Source organism: Herpailurus yagouaroundi, unplaced genomic scaffold (genome assembly GCF_014898765.1).
Source record: "Herpailurus yagouaroundi ecotype Mexico unplaced genomic scaffold, PumYag 100, whole genome shotgun sequence".
Taxonomy (NCBI): Eukaryota; Metazoa; Chordata; class Mammalia; order Carnivora; family Felidae; genus Herpailurus; species Herpailurus yagouaroundi.
In genome coordinates, this window is record NW_024412391.1 from 19,976,902 (window position 1) to 19,996,998 (window position 20,097).

Genomic DNA, 20,097 nt, shown 5'->3' on the forward strand with positions numbered 1-20,097 from the left:
GAAAAAACTTTTCAATGAAAGCTATTCTGCTCCTGCCAAACATCACAGAAAAAAACCTGGCACATCTAAGTTACCTAATTTATTGATATACTATTCTTGACATTACTCCCTTATGACCTTTCTATTTCTGTAATGTCAGGAGTAATGTTCTGTCTTTCATTTTCTATTTCAGTAATTTGGGTCTTCTCTCTTCTTTTTCTTTGCCAGTCTAACTAAAGATTTGTTAAATTTGTTAATATTTTTGAAGATCTTTAGTTTTGATTATTTTATCCACCACTATTTTCTTCCTTGTTTTATTTACTTCCATTCTAGTCTTTATTATTTCCTTTCCTATGTTTACTTAGTGTATAACTTGGCTTTTTTTTTTTTTTTTGTATTTTCTTAACATGGAAGTTTAGATGATTGATTTAAAATCTTTTCGCCTTTTTCAATACAGGGATGTTGTTTAATTATGTATTTTTCAATTATCAGTTTTGCTTCATGTTTTGTGGTCTGCTATTACGTTCATATATGGCTATTATAGTTACATCTTTTTTTTAACTGCTACATCTTCTTAATTTATTGAACCATTTGCCATTATAAAATGTCTTTTCTTTCTCTAGTAATATTTTCTTAATATATATTTCATCTGATATTAGGATTACCACTCCAGCTCTCTTGGAATCTGAATAAGATACAGTGAGTCAGGGTTTTAAAAACCAATTCTAGCAACCTCTGATTTTACATAGATGTTTATTTTAAGTAGATGTTTTCTCATATATCATTCTAGTTCCTGTGTTGTTTCTTCTCTGTCTCTTTTTTTGGAGTTCTTTTCTTAGTAGTTGCCCTTGGGATTCCAATTAACTTCCAACATTTAAAACAACATCATTTATTTAATATCAACTTAATTTTATTAGTACACAAAGTCTTTCCTCCAGTAGAGTTCCCTTCCTTCCACCCTCCTTTGTAATACTATTGTCACACCAATTGCATCTTTATACATCATAGCCCATCAATATAGCCTTATAGTTAGTGTTTTATGCACTTGTCTTTTAAATGAGAATACAGAAGAGTTTCAAACAAGATTATATACATTTTAACATTAATACTTAAATGTGTCATCATCTTCACCACTCTTTATTTCTCCATGCAGTTATGAGTTATTATCTATTGTCCTTTCAGTTCAGTCTGAAAAACTCCCATTAGTATTTCTAATAGGGCAGATATACAAACACTGGATTCTCTTAGTTTTTGTTTAGTAATGTCTTAATTATTCTTTCATTTTTGAATGATGGTTTTTGTGAAATAGATTTCTTGGTTGGTAGTCTTTTTTATTTATTTTTATTATTTTATTTTTTAAAATACTTTAAATATGTCATCTCCCCGCCCTCTATTATCTCCCTGCCTAAGTACAAAAGGAGGTACCTCTAATGGGACGCAAATTCTCAATAAGCTGATTCTGCAGCAAGTAATAGTTATAAAATCTTGGAGGGAACCTCAAGTGAGAGCTATGGAGAGTGAACGAAAGCAGAAAGATTTTAGGAAAGGAGGAGCAATAAAAAAAATTCATATAAAATTATATACTATAGAAACATGAAACATAATGGGAATGATCACTTACCTCTTAACAGATACCATGGAGGTCAAAAGACAGTGAAATAATATCTTTGCAGTGCTGAAATAAAAAGGAAATAAATGTGCCAATTCAGAATTCTATATTCAATGACATTACTTTTCAAGAATGAATATGAAGTAAAGACATTTTCAGACAATGGAACAATAAGAGTTATCTGAAAGGATTAAAGGGAAAAGCAATCCCAGCTCACAAACTACCAAGAATAATGTTTGTTCACAAAAGCCAGATTAGAAAACCTCGCACTGCATGAGACATTGGCTCGAATACTCAGACGGGTTTTGTCTCAGATGGGAGGGTAAACAATCTTAGATGAAGTAAATGCACTGGCCCCACTGAGAAGCTTAAAAGCAAGACCTAACATTTTACAGTGCTTCTGAAGACATTAATAGCATCCAAGGACAAACTCAAGAATATTTATAGCATGCAGAAATATCCAGCACCCATAAGGAAAATCTATGATCTCAGGCCTCCTACTAAAAAAAAACTATGGTAGGCAAAGAAGCAGAAAATAGGACTCCTGATTACAATAAGACAAATAATAAAAATTGACCCAAGTATGATGATACAGATGATATAATTAATATAAAGGGATATCAAAAGTTAGAATATATATATATTTTGCTTGTAAGAAGTGTATACTTTTTAAAATAGCAGAGAACTGAAAAATAAAACTTAAAAGTTTCATTCACTATAGAAGAAATGAATTCACTTAGGAATAAATTCACAAAAGCCATGCAGTATCTCCACACCAAAATCTACAGTACACTGCCAACTCAAATTAAAGGACACTAAAATTGAACGCATCTCATTATATTTTGGGAAAATCAATCACTTTATGGATTCAAGACAATAACTATCAAAATTACTACAGATACTTTTGGAGAAATTAATGGTGATTCTAAAATTTTATAGAAATAAATGACCCACTAGAGCCAAAGAGGTTGTGAAAAACAAGTATCCAGTGGTCTGATTACACTACTGAATTTTAAGGCACAATATAATATAAATGTATAATCATCAAACAGTATGATACAGGTGAAAGAATGGAGATATACGGAACAGATACATGGAACAGAACAGAATTCAGAAACAGACCCAACCATAAGTTTTCAATTGATTTTCGACAAAGATGTGAAGGCAATTCAATGACAAAAGAAAAGTTTTTGCAAAAACTCATGCTAGAACCATTTGGTTTTATATTTAGGAGAAAAATGAACACACACAAAAATTAACTTGAAACAGATCAGAGACTAAAATTAAAAGTTAATATTATAAAAACTTGTTGAAGAAAACATAAAAGAACATTTTATTGCCTTCGATAGGCAAAGATTTCTTAGGTAAGACACAAGAAATGCAAGTCCTAATTGAAAAATTAGGAAATTGGAGTCTCAAAATAGGAACACTTTATCTTCAAAAGATGCCATTAAGGAAACAAAAATTCAAGCCGCCAAATGGGAATAGTTTCAGTACATATATGTGACATGTTTGTAGCCAGAATATATCAAGAAATCTTATGAACCATTTATAAGAGAGCAAACAGTCCATTAAAAAGTACAAATATTTGGACAGATAAATTGACCAATAAACACATGAAAAAGTGTTTAACATCATTTGTCATCAAGGGAATGCAAATCAAAATCGTAACTTCACATTATTACACATTTATTAAAATGGTTAAAAAGTTAAGAATTGTCTATACAGAGGTGCTTGGGTGGCTCTGTCAGTTGAGCATCTGGCTCAATATCCGCTCAAGTCATGACCTTGAGCCAAGTCTGGCTCTGTGTGCTGAGCATGAAGTCTGCTTGGGATGCTTTCTCTCCCTGTCCTTCTGCCCCTCCCACACTTGTTCTCTGTCTCTCTCTCTCTCAAAATAAACAAACTTTTTTTTTTAAAGAACTGTCTATACAAAGTTTTGTAGTAGATGTGATGCTGCTAAAATGTAATACATTGTTGGTAGGAACTTAAAATGGAACAGCTACGTCGGAAAAATACTTGGAAGTCTCATAAAATATTAAGCATATAATTATCATCATTCCCAGGCATTTCATGTCTATGTATTTACTCCATATATAGGAACATTTTTCAATATAAAGACAAGTACATATGCCCAATACAGTTTGACTTTTAGTACTGAAAGCCCTGCATGTTGAGAAACCCTTCAATCCTGGGCAAACTGGGATTTGTTTTTTTCCGTCACCCATAATACAGATGTAAGAGTAAATAAATAAATAAGTTGAAAGTTTAATGAGTAAAGATATTTATATATTTTTAAAGTGCCTTTCTCTAAGTCACATTTACAAAGGAGCAAAAATAAGTTTTCAGTGTTGAAGTCTGGCAGACAACACATTAATCAATAATCAAAGTGAACATCATCAATCATGATACAAACGGAAATCTTGTGCTACTTGATAGGATGCAACGAAGACCATGCAACACGTATCTGTGATACTCTCGTCAAAAAGTTCAACCTGCATATACTCTTAAGGTAGTATCACAATTAAGCTGTAATTTTCAAATGTATTAAGCTACTGAAAGTCAAGGAAAGGCTGAGAAACAGCTCCAGAATGAAGGAGATTAAAGAAGTGTGACATCTAAATTAAGATTCTGAAGTTGACACCTTCTCTATTAACAAATAATGGAGAGGCAATTGGTAAAATGGAACAGGCTGTAAAGATCAGATGATAGTAATGTATCAATGTAAATTTATTTATTATATTGGTCCCACTGCAGTTATGTAGGGGAATGTCCTTTTATGTAGAAAATACACCCTGAAGTATTCAGGGATGATGGGCATTAAGTTAATAACTTGTTGTCAAATAACTCAGGAATAATTTTTCTATACTCTATCTCTTGTTTTTGTAAGTTTGTGATTGTTTAGATATATAAGAAAACACTTAAATCTTCTAAATGAAAAAAATTACACCATATCTAAGGCTTATAAAAAGTTATAGTTTAAGAGAAGACAAATGGTCAGAAGCCATCTCTGTTTAATGAGGAGTTGCTCTAGTACACAAGATTTGCTGAAGAATAGTCTGGGGCTACTAACATGAAAAAAAAGTCTCTAGTTCAAAACAGTATTAAATGTTAAACACATTAAAGCAACTAAAATAAAATTACATTGGCTATTAAAATTTCTACAAAGCACTTCCATTTTCATATTCAAACACGTGAAATACAGTTTTAGAATTCAAAAATGATTTAAGTGTATGGAAACTCATCCAATAAAACTTTACACTCCTTTAAAGGTTATTGATTGGGGTGCCTGGGTGGCTCAGTTGGTTAAGAGTCTGACTTCGGCTCAGGTAATGATCTCTCAGTTTGTGGGTTCGAGCCCCATGTGGGGCTCTGTGCTGACAGCTTGCTCAGAGCCTGGAGCCTACTCCAGATTCTGTCTCCCTTTCTCTCTGCCCCTCTCCCGCTCACACTCTGTCTCTGTCTCTCTCAAAAATAAACAAATGTTAAAAAAATTTTTAAGATATTGATTAAACTTATTAACATTGAATTCCACATATTCCCTTTTTAGTAAAGTATGTCACTTTCATGCAAGTTAATTTTTCAACATATATTTTTTATACTTTGGATAACTAATAGATTTTGCCTAACCCTAGACAACATCTCTTATGAAAAAATTATCACAAATTCAAGTGTATTTAGTCTTTGTGAAGTAAACAGAGTGAACTGGAAATTTCATTTATGTCCCAGTAACATTCCAAACATGATTCAATAACAATACTGGTACAAATTATTTTCCCTCAGTTATACACTACAGTATTTTGAAAAACTAGGAAAAATCAAATGAATTACATGGAGAATATTATGATTTTCATTCTTTATAAGTGTATTTCAAAGGAAGAATGGGTGATTTGAGGGAGAGCTCACATTCATTAATGAAAATAAATGAAAAGTTGGATCATGTATGTATAAGCATAGTAATAAAAAGGGTCTTTGCCATTGATGGTGATTTGCATTTACCTCTACATAAACAGAATAAAATTTAGGGGAAATAATAAAGAATAAAAAGAAAGTGAATGAAAGAAAATAAAATAGCCATTCAACCCTGGCTTCTGGAAGATAAATTGTATGACTAGCTCAAGGGCAATTTATAATCTTCAGCACAGCTTCCTGGGGAGCCTGCCAATAGGCAAATGCTAAAGCCAGAAAAACTGCCTTCATAGCTTGACATCAGAGCTCCAAGATGGCTGTCAGAGGCTTAATGGTGACCTGAGGTTCTGACCTTCTCAACAAAATAAGGGAAATTTAGGGGAAAGAAGTCGGAATATGGATTGGTAAGTTTGTGATCTGTACATGGTCCTCACAGGTCATTCTACCTGGGTGTATCAATGGTATATACTCCTCTTGACACACTAGACCCAATTATAAGAGTTTGGAAGAAAGTCCATTTTGTACAAACTTGTCTTAATTCTTTATAATTCATACTTACTTTATTAGGCACCTCAAATATTAATATCTTTTGAGTGCACTGAAATGAATATCAATCACTTCAGGTTGTTTCTTTTCTGATTCTAAACCAGGAGATAACAGAAGCAGCATTTAGCATGTACATTCTAAGTGAATTTTTATTGCCGTTGGTAATATAGCTGAATATGATTATGTGCTAGGTGATTGCAAAATAAACAGAACTACATATGGCTAGCAGTTAAAGACACTACAGACTGTCTTGTTTAATCGGTTATCTAAGAGATTCATTTTTCTAATGAAAAATTACTAGAGCCAGCATTAAGACATTTATAAATGTAAAAACAGCAAATAAAAATGTCCTTAAAAACAAGCAACCGTTCAAGTTACTCTTTGTGGTAAATTTGTCGTAGTACACCGCTGAGTAAGGATAAACAAGCTAACGAATGGGAAAACATATTTTACTAAATGTCACTTGCATGAATTAAACTTTCACAACTACCTTAATAAAACAATTCAATTAGGAAGAGTTTCACATGTTTGCAATTTGCTTGAGGTACAAATAGATGGCCCTCTTAGGAGCAAAATGTCACATTTTCATCATTTTCTGGTAGATATTTAAAAGAATTCAGACATACAAAAATTATCTTCAATTTTTTTCTTCATTGACATTATAAAATAGAACTTAAAATAACAGTTTAGTAATTAAGATATTATAAATTTTTTTTTTGAATTTTTTTTTTCAACGTTTATTTATTTTTGGGACAGAGACAGACAGAGCATGAACGGGGGAGGGGCAGAGAGAGAGGGAGACACAGAATCAGAAACAGGCTCCAGGCTCCGAGCCATCAGCCCAGAGCCCGACGCGGGGCTCGAACTCACGGACCGCGAGATCGTGACCTGGCTGAAGTCGGACGCTTAACCGACTGCGCCACCCAGGCGCCCCAAGATATTATAAATTGAAGCTTTGTGTAAAGTTGAATTATATATAATTATCTATGCTCTAATCTGGAATATTTTGTAGTCTTCATTTTGTTTTTAAAGGTATTAAAAGTTTTAAATTATAAAAGCTTCCCTTTTAATGTTTAAGTCCTTTTAAAAGTATTTAATTTGAGATCATTGTAAATTCACATTCAGTTCTAAGACATAATACAGAGAATAATACATCTTGCATAGCTAGAGTAAGAAAACACAACCAGAAAATTGACATTGATACAATCCACCATCCATGTTTGCATTTCAGCAATTTTAATTTGTGTGTGCATACGCGTGTGTGTGTATTGAGTTCTGTGCCACTTTATTTTATAGGTAGAATCATATGACTATCATCACATTCAAAGTAACAGTTTCATCACAAGGATGCCTTATGCTACCCTTTTATAAGCCACATCCACCTCTCTCCCTCTTCTTTGTAACCCCTACCAATCACTAACTTTGTTGTATGGCTCTATAATCCAATCATTTCAAGAGTGTTATATAAATTTAATCATACTGTATTTTCAGATTGGCCTTTTTTTACTTACCACAATTCTCTGGAGATTCAAATAAGTTTTGTGTTATCAATACTTTTTTTTTTTTCCAAGTAGTATTCCATGGTATAGATTTGCCACAGATTGTTTTACCATTCACCTATCTAAGGACATTTGGGTTGCTTTCATCTGGGGGATATTATAAACAGAGCTACTATAAGCATTTGTTATAGGTTTTGTATGAATAAAAGTTCTCAGGTCTTTGGGACAAATGCCTAGGATTAAATTTACCAGGACACATGGTAATTATATGTTTAATTGGTTAAGAAACTATTATAATCTTCCAGACTGGGTATACTATTTTACATTTCCACTAGTAGTGTGTATAAGTGATCCAATTTTTCTGTAACCTCACCATAATCTGGTATTATTATTCTTTATTTTAGCCAATCTGATAGGCAGATAGTGTTAGCTATGGTTTAGATTTACTTTTCCCTAATGACTAATGATGTTTAACATTTTTAGTGAATATATTTACTTCCCGTATTTACCTTACAGTTAAATGTCTAGTCATGTATTTTGCTCATTTTCTAATTGAATTTTTTTACATTTTTCTATTGAGTTTAGGGAGTTCTTCATATATTCTAGATACCAGTCCTTTGTCAGAAATGTGGTTTGCAAACATTTTCTCCAAATCTGTAGTTTATCTATTCACTTTTTTAATAGGGTTTTCCATAGAGTAAAATTTTTTAATTTCAAATTAAATTTTCTTCTTTTTTACTTTTTGTAAATGTTTTATATTTTCATGCTTACGATTAATTCCATGATCAGCTTTGAGTTAATTTTGGTATAAAGTATAAAGTCTGAGGGTTTTTTGGAAGGGGTGGGGGTATAGTCTATGCATGTCCAATTTTTGGAAAATGCTATTCTTCCTCCATTGGATAGATTGTTGTTGCGCCAATCTTGTTTCATCAATTTTGTTTAGTAAAAAATCAGTAGGGCATATGTATGCAAAACTACTTCTGGGTTTTCTATTTTTTTCCATTGAGCTATTTCAATGATCTATCTATCCCTCTTCTGGTACCAAAATTCGCTGATAATTGTAACCAGTACACCTTAACATTGGTAGAGTGATTAATCTTACTTCATTACTTTTATTCAAAATTGTTATATCTATAATAGGTCTTGTTCTTGTCCATATAATTTTTAGAATATACCTAAAATGTCTACAAAGAATTTGTTAAAATTTTTCTTTTCAAAAAAAAATTTAATGTTTATTTTATTATTTTAAAAGAGAAAGAGCTAGAGCACAAGTAGGGGAGGGGCAGAGAGAGAGGGAGACACAGAATCCAAAGCAGGCTCCAGGCACAGGCCCGACGTGGGGCTCGAATCCACTAACCATGAGATCATGACCTGAGCCAAAGTCAGATGCCTAACCAACTGAGCCACCCAGGCACACTTGCTAAGATTTTAATAGAAATTGAATTAAGCCTATAGATCAACTTGGAGAGAACTGACAGTTTACCAACATTGAGTCTTCTAATCCATGAACACGGTATTTCACTCCATTTATTTAGGTCTTTTTTGATATCTTTCATGAGGATTTTGTAATCTTCAACATATGGTTCCTACATGTTTTGTTAGATATATCCAAGAATTTAATTTTCATTGTATCCATTGTAAAAGATTTTTTTTTAATTTTGGTACCCATATATTCATTATTAATATGTAGAAATAAGATTGATTTGTTTGTGTTAATCTTGTATCCTGAGACGTTGCTGAATTCACTTAGTTGTAGGAGTTCCTCTGAATATTACTCAGGGTTTTATATGTAGACTATAATGTCCTTTGCAAATGAGAACAGTTTTATTTCATCCTACGCAATTTGTATGTTTTTTACACTTTTTCTTGCCTTACCCTATTGTGCTGGTTAGAATTTCCAGCATCATTTTGAATAAGTATGGTGAGAACAAACATTCTTGTCTCATTACCAGTCTTAAAGGGAAAACATTCAACTTTTAACAATGAAGCATTCTATTGCTGAAGGTTTTTGTACATGTTCTTTTTCAAGTCAAGAAAGTCCCATTCTATTCCTAGCACTTAGAGTTTTTATTCATGAAGGGGTACTGGACTTTGTCAAATACTTTTCTGCATCTACTGATATTTTAAAATAATTTTTCTTGTTTACACTATTGATACTGTGGCTTTTACTGGTTGATTTTCAAATGTTAAACCAGACTTACATAATTGTAATAAATCCCACTTCATAATAATATATAATTATTTTTATACATTGTTGGATTTGATTTGATAATTATTTTGTTGACAATTTTTATCTATGTTCATGAGAAATAACTGGTTTTTAATTTTCTATTCTCTTAATTTATCTCATTTTAGTTTTATGGTAATTCTGGCCTCATCAAATGAGTTAAAATCTCTTCTGGAAAAGAATGTAGAGAATTGGTATCATTTCTTCCTCAAATGTTAGCAAAACTCATGCGTGAACTCATCTTTTCTTAGAAGAAAAGATTTTCTTCTTTTTTCTTTTTTTTGGAAGATTAGTAATTATTGATTCAATTCTTTATTAATCTATGTAGGTGAATTTATATTATCCATTTCTCATTGCATGAATTTTGGTAGATTGTATCTTTCAAGGAATTGGCCTATTTCATCTAAATTATCAAATTTCTAGGGGCGCCTGGGTGGCTCAGTCGGTTAAGCGCCCGACTTCAGCTCAGGTCATGATCTCGCGGTCCGTGAGTTCAAGCCCCGCGTCGGGCTCTGTGCTGACCGCTCAGAGCCTGGAGCCTGTTTCAGATTCTGTGTCTCCCTCTCTCTCTGACCCTCCCTCACTCATGCTCTGTCTCTCTCTGTCTCAAAAATAAATAAACGTTAAAATTTTTTTTTTTTAATTATCAAATTTCTGGGCATAGAGTTTCTCATTTTATATTTTAGTTTTAATGTCCATGGGGTTAGTAGTGGTGATCACCTTTCATTTCTGATATTAGTTATTTGTGTGATCAATGGATAGAGAGAGACAGAGAGGCAAAGAGAGATATAGAGTTGTTGGGTAGCCTAACTAGGGGTTTGTTAATTTTATTTGTTATTTCAAAGAAGAAGCTTTTGGTTTTGGGTGCCTGGGTGGCTCAGTCCATTAATGTCTGACTCTTGATTTTAGCTCAGGCCATGATCTTAGGAACCGTGAGATTGAAAGCCCAACGTTGGGCTCTAAGCTAATTTCACAGAGCCTGCTTGGGATTCTTTGTCTCTCGTTGCCCCTCCCCACTCACGTTAGCATGCTCTCTCTCTCCCTCTCTCAAAAAATAAATAAAGAAAGAAAGAAAGAAAGAAAGAAAGAAAGAAAGAAAGAAATAGAAGTAGCTTTTGGTTTTGTTCATTTTCTCTGCTGTTTTCTTGTTTCAATTCTATTGAGTTCTGACTTTATTATTTCCTTCATTCTGCCTACTTTGGGTTTATCTTGCTCTTCTTTTTCTGTTTTCTTAAGGTAGGAACTTAAGGACTTGAAACCTGTCCTCTCTTCTGTTTAAACACATAGTCCCATAAATGTCCTTCTCAGTACTATTAATTGCATTCTAAATATTTTGGTATATTTTCAATTTCTCTCAGTACATAATTCTCATTATTTTAAAAAGGAAATACATATACCACCAAAAAAGAAAAAAAAACCAACAACAACACTATATCAGGTGATACAGTTACTAAATATAAAAAGAATTTCCCCTGTTTTCATATTTAATGGTGAGGCAGCCTGAAGGTTTTTCTCTAATCATGTAAAAATGAATTCCTATATGAACGTGTACGTAACACTATTTTGATAGGAGGGGATAATATAAAGGTTTCATTTAACATTTCTTGTATTAATGGGGTCCTTCTTCCAGGTCATGAGGGTGAAGTGGTTTTTTGAAAGGTTGAATGGAGGTTGTACATTCTACCTAAGAGGTCAGAAACTGGCAAAATAAGTATTTGTGTGTCACAGATTCACATAGCTATATGTGAGTAAATCTAGTCAAATTTAAACTTATCAATTGATCTTTATGAGCTCTCCCATTCTGAAAGGTGAACATCTGTTGCACATTAGATTAGTGTAAATTCAGAGCAGAGCCCAGTCATCTCCATAAAGTCTAAGTATGTTCACATTCTTAGTGTACAACCACTTTGGTAAATGACTATGTTTCTTTAGAAAGACTAAGAAAAAGATTTACCCGAGTGAATATAGAACTTGGGTCTAGCCCAATCATGCTAATTTACTCACTTGTGCAATTTGCCTTAGAGATGGGCAAGTCATCTTCCCACCTCAGGGTATATACACTTGCTATTCCCACTGCCTAGAATAATCTTTCCCATCATAACATCTTGCTTAACTTCCTCAATTCTTAAAGGTCTTCATTAAAATTTCACTTTCTTAATGAACTCTTCTATGGCTATCCTATTTTTATGTGTACTCTGACCCTAATCCTTTACCATTTGTTTCTTTATATGTCTCAGTTGTCCTGCTTACTAATTGAATTCCCACTAATTCATGAATTCCATGAAGGCAGAGAACTCACTGCTATATTCCCATGTGTCTAAAACTGTGCCTGGAACATAGTACTGCTCAACAATGTTTACTGAATAAGTAAATTACTAATCACCTCTCCTAATGGTTAAGAATGAGCGATCTGGTGCCAGATGTTTGGGTTCAAATCCTTGTTCAAGCCAATTTGTAGCTGTGTGATATAAGGAAACTTACTTAACTTCTCTGTGGTTTAATTCATTCATCTATAAAATTAAGAAAACAGCAGTATTTATCATAGGAGTTGTTAGGAAGATATTACGAAATATTTTTCACAGTGCTTGGCACACAGGAAATGCTAGAATGCTAGTTCTTATGGTAACTTTTTTGTTATTATATTACCATATAAATATAAAGATTAGAAAGATCATTAGAAATGTATCTGCTAAATTACGTATATTGGTTAACTTGGGGATCTGGTAGTAAAAGACATAGTTTACATATTTCTGTATTGTTCAGGTAAAAATAACTATTAAAAAATATATGTATCTGTATACAATGTCTCTCTCTATAATACAGATACATCTATTTACCTATCTGCTGTTTATCTCCTTTTCCTTGGAAACAATTATTCTATTAATTCTACTCATCACTTTCCACCAAGAAGTGATTACAGATATATTATTTTTCACATCTAACATGGTCCTCTGGTGAGGCTGATTTAGGATTCCTTTATTGCCCCAAAGGTCCAACTCTAACATCTGAGAGTTTTATTCCTTGGGGCTTTTCTTCTCAACTTCCCAGGTAGCCTGCTTCTCATTTCCTCCACAGCTGTGTGGTGGTACTTCAATTAAGAATACAGACCCATAGCTATCAAAACCAGCAATATACTCAATGAAATTTTGAAGCTCCCATAGACTCACTTAGTGTTTTCCCCTCAAGAAATCCATGATATTTCCCTTCAACCAGCATGTAAATTCATTTACCAAATCCCTGTCATGACTGAAAATCATTTGTTATATTTCAGTAATCTCAAAAGAAGTAAGAGGAAAAATGTTTTAGAAGATTGTTTTTGTTTCTTATTATAACATATAATTATTATTGAAAATTCTGGGGTAAAAATACAAAGATAGAAATAAAAACAGTCAGAATGCCATTAAAATATACATTGTACAGCAATGAGCATTTATCTTAAGATTTTTATGTAATTCTGTGTATTATCCTATACTATATACACATATGTATGTATATACACATATTTACAAATATCTATGTGTACATATATATCTTATGTGTTTGTATTTTCACTTTTAAATATACATGTACATATTTATACATATAAACACTACATAAGTGTGAAGATACACATAAACACTAATATTGTAAATTTACACTCTAAAATAAAGGTACCATTTTATATGCTCAAAGAACTATCAAACTGGCCATATTATTTCACTCTCATGAATTTTCTCACTCTTTTCTCTTCCCTTCTCCTCCTCCTTTTCTTTATCCTCCTCCCCCTTCTCCTTCTCTCTCTCTCTCTCTCTCTCTCACTTCAACCAAAATGAGGGGAATAACATAATCACATTAAAGTATACTTTCTTTTAAAATTATAACTTAAGTTCCCATTATGTTTTCAGCCATTTATAATTTTTTTTCATTTTGTGAAAAGCATTACTTATCAAATTATTACCTTTATATGGTCTTATTTTAATTTTATTTAATGAGGTTGTTATGGACTGAATTGTATCCCCTCCACACCAAATTTATATGTTGAATTCTTAATCCCCAGTCCATCAGAGTGTGACTGTATCTGGAGATAGGGTCTTTGAAAGAGGTGATTAAGTTAAAGTGAGGTCATTGGGATGGGCCTTAATCCAACACAACTGGTGTTATAAGACACAGACATGAACAGAGGTAAAATCATGTGAAGATACAGGGAGAAAATGAACATCTACAAGCCAAATGGAGAGGCCTCAGAAGAAACCAACTCGGAAAACACCTTGGTTTTGGACCTCCAACCTCCAGAATTGTAATAAAATAAATTTTGCTAAGCCACCCAGTTTGTGTTACTTTTTTATGATAGCCTGAGAATACTAATACAGGTATTAATATACATATGCTGAAAATATATTTTCTAGTTTGTCATTTGGTTTTTGTAAGTAAACATTTTTGAAGCATGACTTAATGCCAGAAAAGTATATCATCAGAATTGTACAGCTTCCTAAATTTTCTCAAAAGGAGTAGACCTGGGTAACCACTCCTACGTCAAGAAGTAGAACCTCATTAGCCCTCAGAATCCACTCTCTGTTTTGTTTTTAGATCTTTATTTTTTTTTTAATTTTTTTTCAACGTTTATTTATTTTTGGGACAGAGAGAGACAGAGCATGAACGGGGGAGGGGCAGAGAGAGAGGGAAACACAGAATCGGATACAGGCTCCAGGCTCTGAGCCATCAGCCCAGAGCCTGACGCGGGGCTCGAACTCACGGACTGCGAGATCGTGACCTGGCTGAAGTCGGACGCTTAGCCGACTGCGCCACCCAGGCGCCCCTGTTTTTAGATCTTTAAAGCGAGCAACTGGCAATTTTAACTTTACAATTCAAAATTGCTTTTTTTTCATTTTTTTATAATTTTTTAATATTTATTTATTTCCGAAGGAGAGAGAGTCAGAGCATGAGTGGAGGAGGGTTAGAGAGAGACAGAGAGTAGAGCATGAGTTGAGAGGGGCAGAGAGAGACAGAGAGAGACAGACAGACAGACAGACAGACAGAATCTGAAGCAGGCTCCAGGCTCTGAGCTGTCAGCACAGAGCCTGACACAGGGCTCAAACTCACAAACTGCAAGATCATGACCTGAGCCAAAGTCGGACACTCAACCGACCGAGCCACCCAGGCGCCCCCAAATTTCTTTTTTTTTTCTAATAAATATTCAATTCATCCAGTACCTTTTACTTTTTTTTTCTTCACTGCACTGTAGTTTCACCTGTGTCATAAACTAAACCATATGTTCATAATTCTTTTTTGGGTTTTCTATTCTCTCTCATTAATTTATTCCTGATCAAAAAGCCAAGTTGGTGGCATATTCTCTCAATTTTTGACTCTCTGACAAGATCTTTACTTTGTCCTCATTTTTCAAACATGTGTTTGCTAGGTTTAATTTTCAGGGCTAGCAGTTTCTTTCAGACCTTCAAAGATGTCAATCCATTTTCTTTTGGCTCCCTTTGTTTCTTTGAGAAGTCAACAGTAAGCTTTAGTGTCCCTAATTAGAAAATGTTTTCATTAGATTGACTATTATGACTATTAATCATGTAACTGTAAATGCACTCATCCAATTTGGAAACTTCTAGGAGGGAAAGAGTAGCATTCAATATGACACCAGAAAAAAATAAACATACATACATAACTCAGTATTATTTATGCAAACCATCACATATAGTCATCACAACAATAAAGAAGTCTGGTAGGTTTTCTTTACATTATTGGAGTTCTTAGTTTATCCTGAATCTGGTTGAATGTCCCATTCTCCCCACAGCTTTTAGAACTCTGATTATACTTAGGTTAAAATTCTTTCAACTATCACCTGTCTGTTGTTTTATTTTCTGTATTTTCCATTTGTGTGATTTTCTATGTTCCAGATTAGGTATTTTCTATTGGCCCATTTTTTCAATACACTATTCATCTCCTTAGTCTCTTCTTTCTGATGTTAAACTCATCTACTGAGCTCTTAATTACAGGTATTATATTGTTTGGCTCTAGAGTTTCCACTGTATTTTTTATGGATCCCAATTCTCTGAAATTTTTGTTCTCTGGAATCATTATTTTGCTAAAAATAATAATTACAAGGTTTTGTTTGCAGTTTATATTTCTTATAATCTGTATGTGAATAACAATGCAAATCTCTTTTTTTGTTTCCACTAATTCTGTTTCTTTTTAAGTATGGTCATTTTTCATTAAACACCGAATATTTTGTTCACAAAATTTAAAAATCTCTAAATAATCTTATGTACATCTGGAAATAGTTTATTTAGTTTATGACTATCAGTAGGTTTTGATGTAGAGTGCCTTAAATTAAATCAGAAACTGAATCCAAGCTTGTGTTTTCAGGCCTTTCTCTATCGGCTCTTAATCCTAGGTGATATCCCTTCACTTGTTCCAGGTGAGGGTCTGGAATGTTGATAAGAGCTCTACATGCTGGGGAGGTCCTGAAAAATATTTTTATCTCTAGAAACATGAGACTGCCAGAAGCTGTGCTTACCTTAAGCTGTCTGCATCCTTTTTATCCTTTCACCCTGCAGCATTTACGTATGTGCAAGTGACTCAAGGAGAGGAGTAGTCCAGTGTAGGAGGCTTAATTCTCTATGCCTCATTTCTCTTAAGGATCCTGATTCCTCAAGGCATGGATACCTTGCCATCTCAGAACTCTAAATTCTTCTCTCTCCAGTCTTAGGAGATTACCAAAAGATTTCTCAATTGCTGCTCTCTGTGTCTTCTCAGCTTCTCAGTCATGTGCTACATGTTCTTTGTGAACTGGCAAGTAGTTTTATAATGTTGGACTTACCAGAGAGATTGTCTTTTCTTTTAATATTTTTTTCAACGTTTATTTATTTTTGGGACAGAGAGAGACAGAGCATGAACGGGGGAGGGGCAGAGAGAGAGGGAGACACAGAATCGGAAACAGGCTCCAGGCTCTAGGCCATCAGCCCAGAGCCTGACGCGGGGCTCGAACCCACGGACTGCGAGATCGTGACCTGGCTGAAGTCGGAGGCTTAACCGACTGCGCCACCCAGGCGCCCCGATTGTCTTTTCTTAATAGGATCTTAGCCCATAATATTCTCATTGCCTTGCAATTTTTAGATGCCTTTAATATTAATCAATTACTATGAGCTCGTAACTATCGCTACAAAATATAAAATAGTGTATTGAATTTTATTAATCACAATGGTTCTAAATTTGTGATGTTTAAGAGAGAATGGTTCAAACATTAAAATCAAGCTGACTTTATTCTTATAAGCTATATGATTTTTAAAATCACACCAATAATTTTGGATCTTTCAGTTTTTATTGATAACTTCTTGGAATTTGTAGTAACTATTTTTAAGTATTTTTAAACCTTATTGTCAAAGTTTTCTTAACCCTTCATCACTTATTTCTTGACTGGAATTCCCTTTTGTGTGTATACAGATTTATTTGCTTTAGAAGTCTACTGATTGCTGTTCTAATTTGATAAGTTGCTTTTTGGGTCAAATGTGTAGCTTCAATCTATGGTTTCTTATTACCCTTTAAGTTAGTTCTACTCTTTCTTGAAACCCGTATCTTTCTCTTTCTTGTGATTTTTTTTTTGTTTCTTTTGATGTAGTATTTTTATAAATGTAAAGAGTAGTCATGCCACAAAACACAATGAGAAAATAAATTAGGATTTCCTGTGCCTAAAATTATCTTGAACTGTCCTAACATATAATTGGCAACTTATTAGGATATGGGATTCAAGTTTCAACACCATTTTCAAAAATTGTTAATTCCAATGTAGTTAACATACAGTGTTACATTAGTTTCAGGTGTACAATATAGTGATCCAACAATTTCATAAATTACCAAGTGCTCATCAAGGTAAGTGTAACTCTTAATCTCCTTCACCTATTTCACCCATCACTCTACCTACCTCTTCTCTGGTAACCATCTGTTTGTTCTCTATAGTTAAGAGTCTGTTTTTTGGTTTGTATCCCTCTCTTTTTATCCCCTTTGTTCATTTGTTTTGTTTCTTAAATCCCACATATGAGTGAAATCATATGGTATTTGTCTTTCTCTGACTGGCTTGTTTCACTTAGCATAATACTCTCTAAATCCATCCATATTATTGCATATGCCAAGACCTCCATTCCTTTTTATGGCTAGATAATATTTTATTGTGCATGTGTACACACACACACATGTGTGCATGCATGTGTATCACATAAATAGAGATATAAAGAGATATATATCACATCTTCTTTGTCCATTCATCTGCTGATGGACAATTAGGCTGCTATATATTGGCAGTGTAAATAATGCTGCAATGAACAGAGGGTACCATATATCCCTTAAAATTAGGGTTTTCATATTCTTTGGTCAAATGCCCAGTTGCCATTACTGGATCATAGGATATTCTATTTTAAACTGTTTAAGAAACCTCCATAACATCTTCTACAGTGGCTGCACCAGTTTGTATTCCCACCAAGAGTGCAAAAGGGTTCCTTTTTCTCCACATCCTTGCCAATACTTGTTGTTTCTTGTGTTGTTGATTTTAGTCATTCTGGCAGGTGTGAGGTGGTATCTCATCGTGGTTTTGATTTGCATTTCCCTGATGATGAGTGATGTTGGGCATCTTTTCATGTGTCTGTTGGCCATCTGTATATCTTCTTTGGAGAAATGTCTGTTCATGTCTTCTGCCAATTTTAACTGGATTATTGTTTTTTGGGTGTTGAGTTGTATCCGTTCTTTATATATTTTGGATACTAACCCTATATCAGATACGCATTTGCAAATATCTTCTCCCATTCAGAAGGTTGCCTTTTATTTTATTTTATTTTTTTTTTTTTGGTTGTTTCCTTTGCTGTGCAGAAGCTCTTTATTTTGATGTAGTCCCAATAGTTTATTTTTGCTTTTGTGTCCCTTGCCTCAGGAGACATATCTAGAAAGATGTTATAGCTGATGTCAGAGAAATTACTGCCTGTGCTTTCTTCAGGATTTTTAGGGTTTCAATTCTCACATTTACATCTTCAATTCATTTTGAATTTACTTTGTGGATGGTGAAAGAAAGTGGTCTAGTTTCATTCTTTGACATGTAGCTGACAAGTTTTGTTGAAGAGACTGTCTTTTTCTCATTGCATATTCTTGCTTCCTTTTTGAAGATTAGTTGACCATATAATTGTGGGTTTATTTCTGGACTTTCTATTCTGTTTCATTGATCTATGTGTTTAACATCATTTTTGTCTCAGGAATTAAAATATTATAATTTCTGATATCTGTCCTCATGAATCTAGATGCCTCTTTTCTTTAGATGTTATAGTTTCTCTTTGCCGGATTCATTAATTTTACCATAATATGTGTGGTTATAGATAGTAGAGATTGTTTTGTTTCATAAGTCATATGAAACATACACTAAGATACATTTTAAAAATCTTAAAAGTTTGTCTGTATTCAGCTGTGTTGAATATGAATTCATTTATTTAGTTATTTCGTTAAAACTATGGTGCCCTCATGAACACCAAATATGCCCCTACTTAGGACTGTTATGGATGCATACTGCTTTCTACATTTTTTACAATTATATTAATGGAATTGTAGTAAAGATATGAGTTAAGCCCTTTCTCAAGAAGATAATTTAAAAATGTGAACAAATGAAATAAAAATACCCAATGCCTGAGTAACTTAGAGAAACACATGTTCACATGTTCATATATCACACATATTTCTGTCAGGTAAGCCATTCCAATCTCTAAGATAGCTTCTATTACCTTCACCAATGTATCTGTAAATATTCTTTCAAATGTTACAAAAATCTTATATTATTATTTCCCTAATATTGACATATTGAGCTTACTTGCAGAGAAGTTCAAAGTTACATTTAATAAGTTTACACAAATTGTCAAAATGTAAGGAGCTCTGTTACTCATTGTCTCAACATGTCTATAATAGTCAAACACTTATGAGTTAAAATATTGAAAACACATTTTCCTTTTATGAAAAAGAATTTGTAAATCTTCCTTTTTTGGAAATATTGCCCTTATTTTATTTGTTTATTACTATTTGTACTGTACAACCTATATTCATTTCCTAGAGCTGCTATAATAAAGCACCACAAAGTGGGGGGCTTAAAACAACAGAAACGTATTGTCTCACAGTCTTGGAGGCTAGAAGTTCAGAATCAAAGTGTCAGCAGGGACATGCTCTCTCTCAAACCAATAGGACAAAAGCCTACCCCTTCCTCAGCTAGCTTCTGGTTTTTGCTGGTAATCCTTGGCATTCTTTGTTTTGTAGATGAATCATTCTAATCTCTGATTCCATTCTCATATGGCCACATTTTTCTCTTTGTGTCTCTGTTCCTG

General features: G+C 33.4%; 1 long non-coding RNA gene across 2 annotated transcripts in view; it reads right to left on the reverse strand.

Annotated features, from left to right (window-relative positions):
* Positions 1 to 1,600: 1,600 nt before the first annotated feature.
* The window catches only part of LOC121028395 (uncharacterized), a 149,316-nt gene continuing 130,819 nt past the window's right edge, over positions 1,601 to 20,097 (reverse strand). For both annotated transcript variants that reach the window (XR_005789210.1, XR_005789211.1), the window contains exon 3: positions 1,601 to 1,654. This is a non-coding gene — a long non-coding RNA (uncharacterized LOC121028395). The remainder of the gene's footprint in view (positions 1,655 to 20,097) is intronic.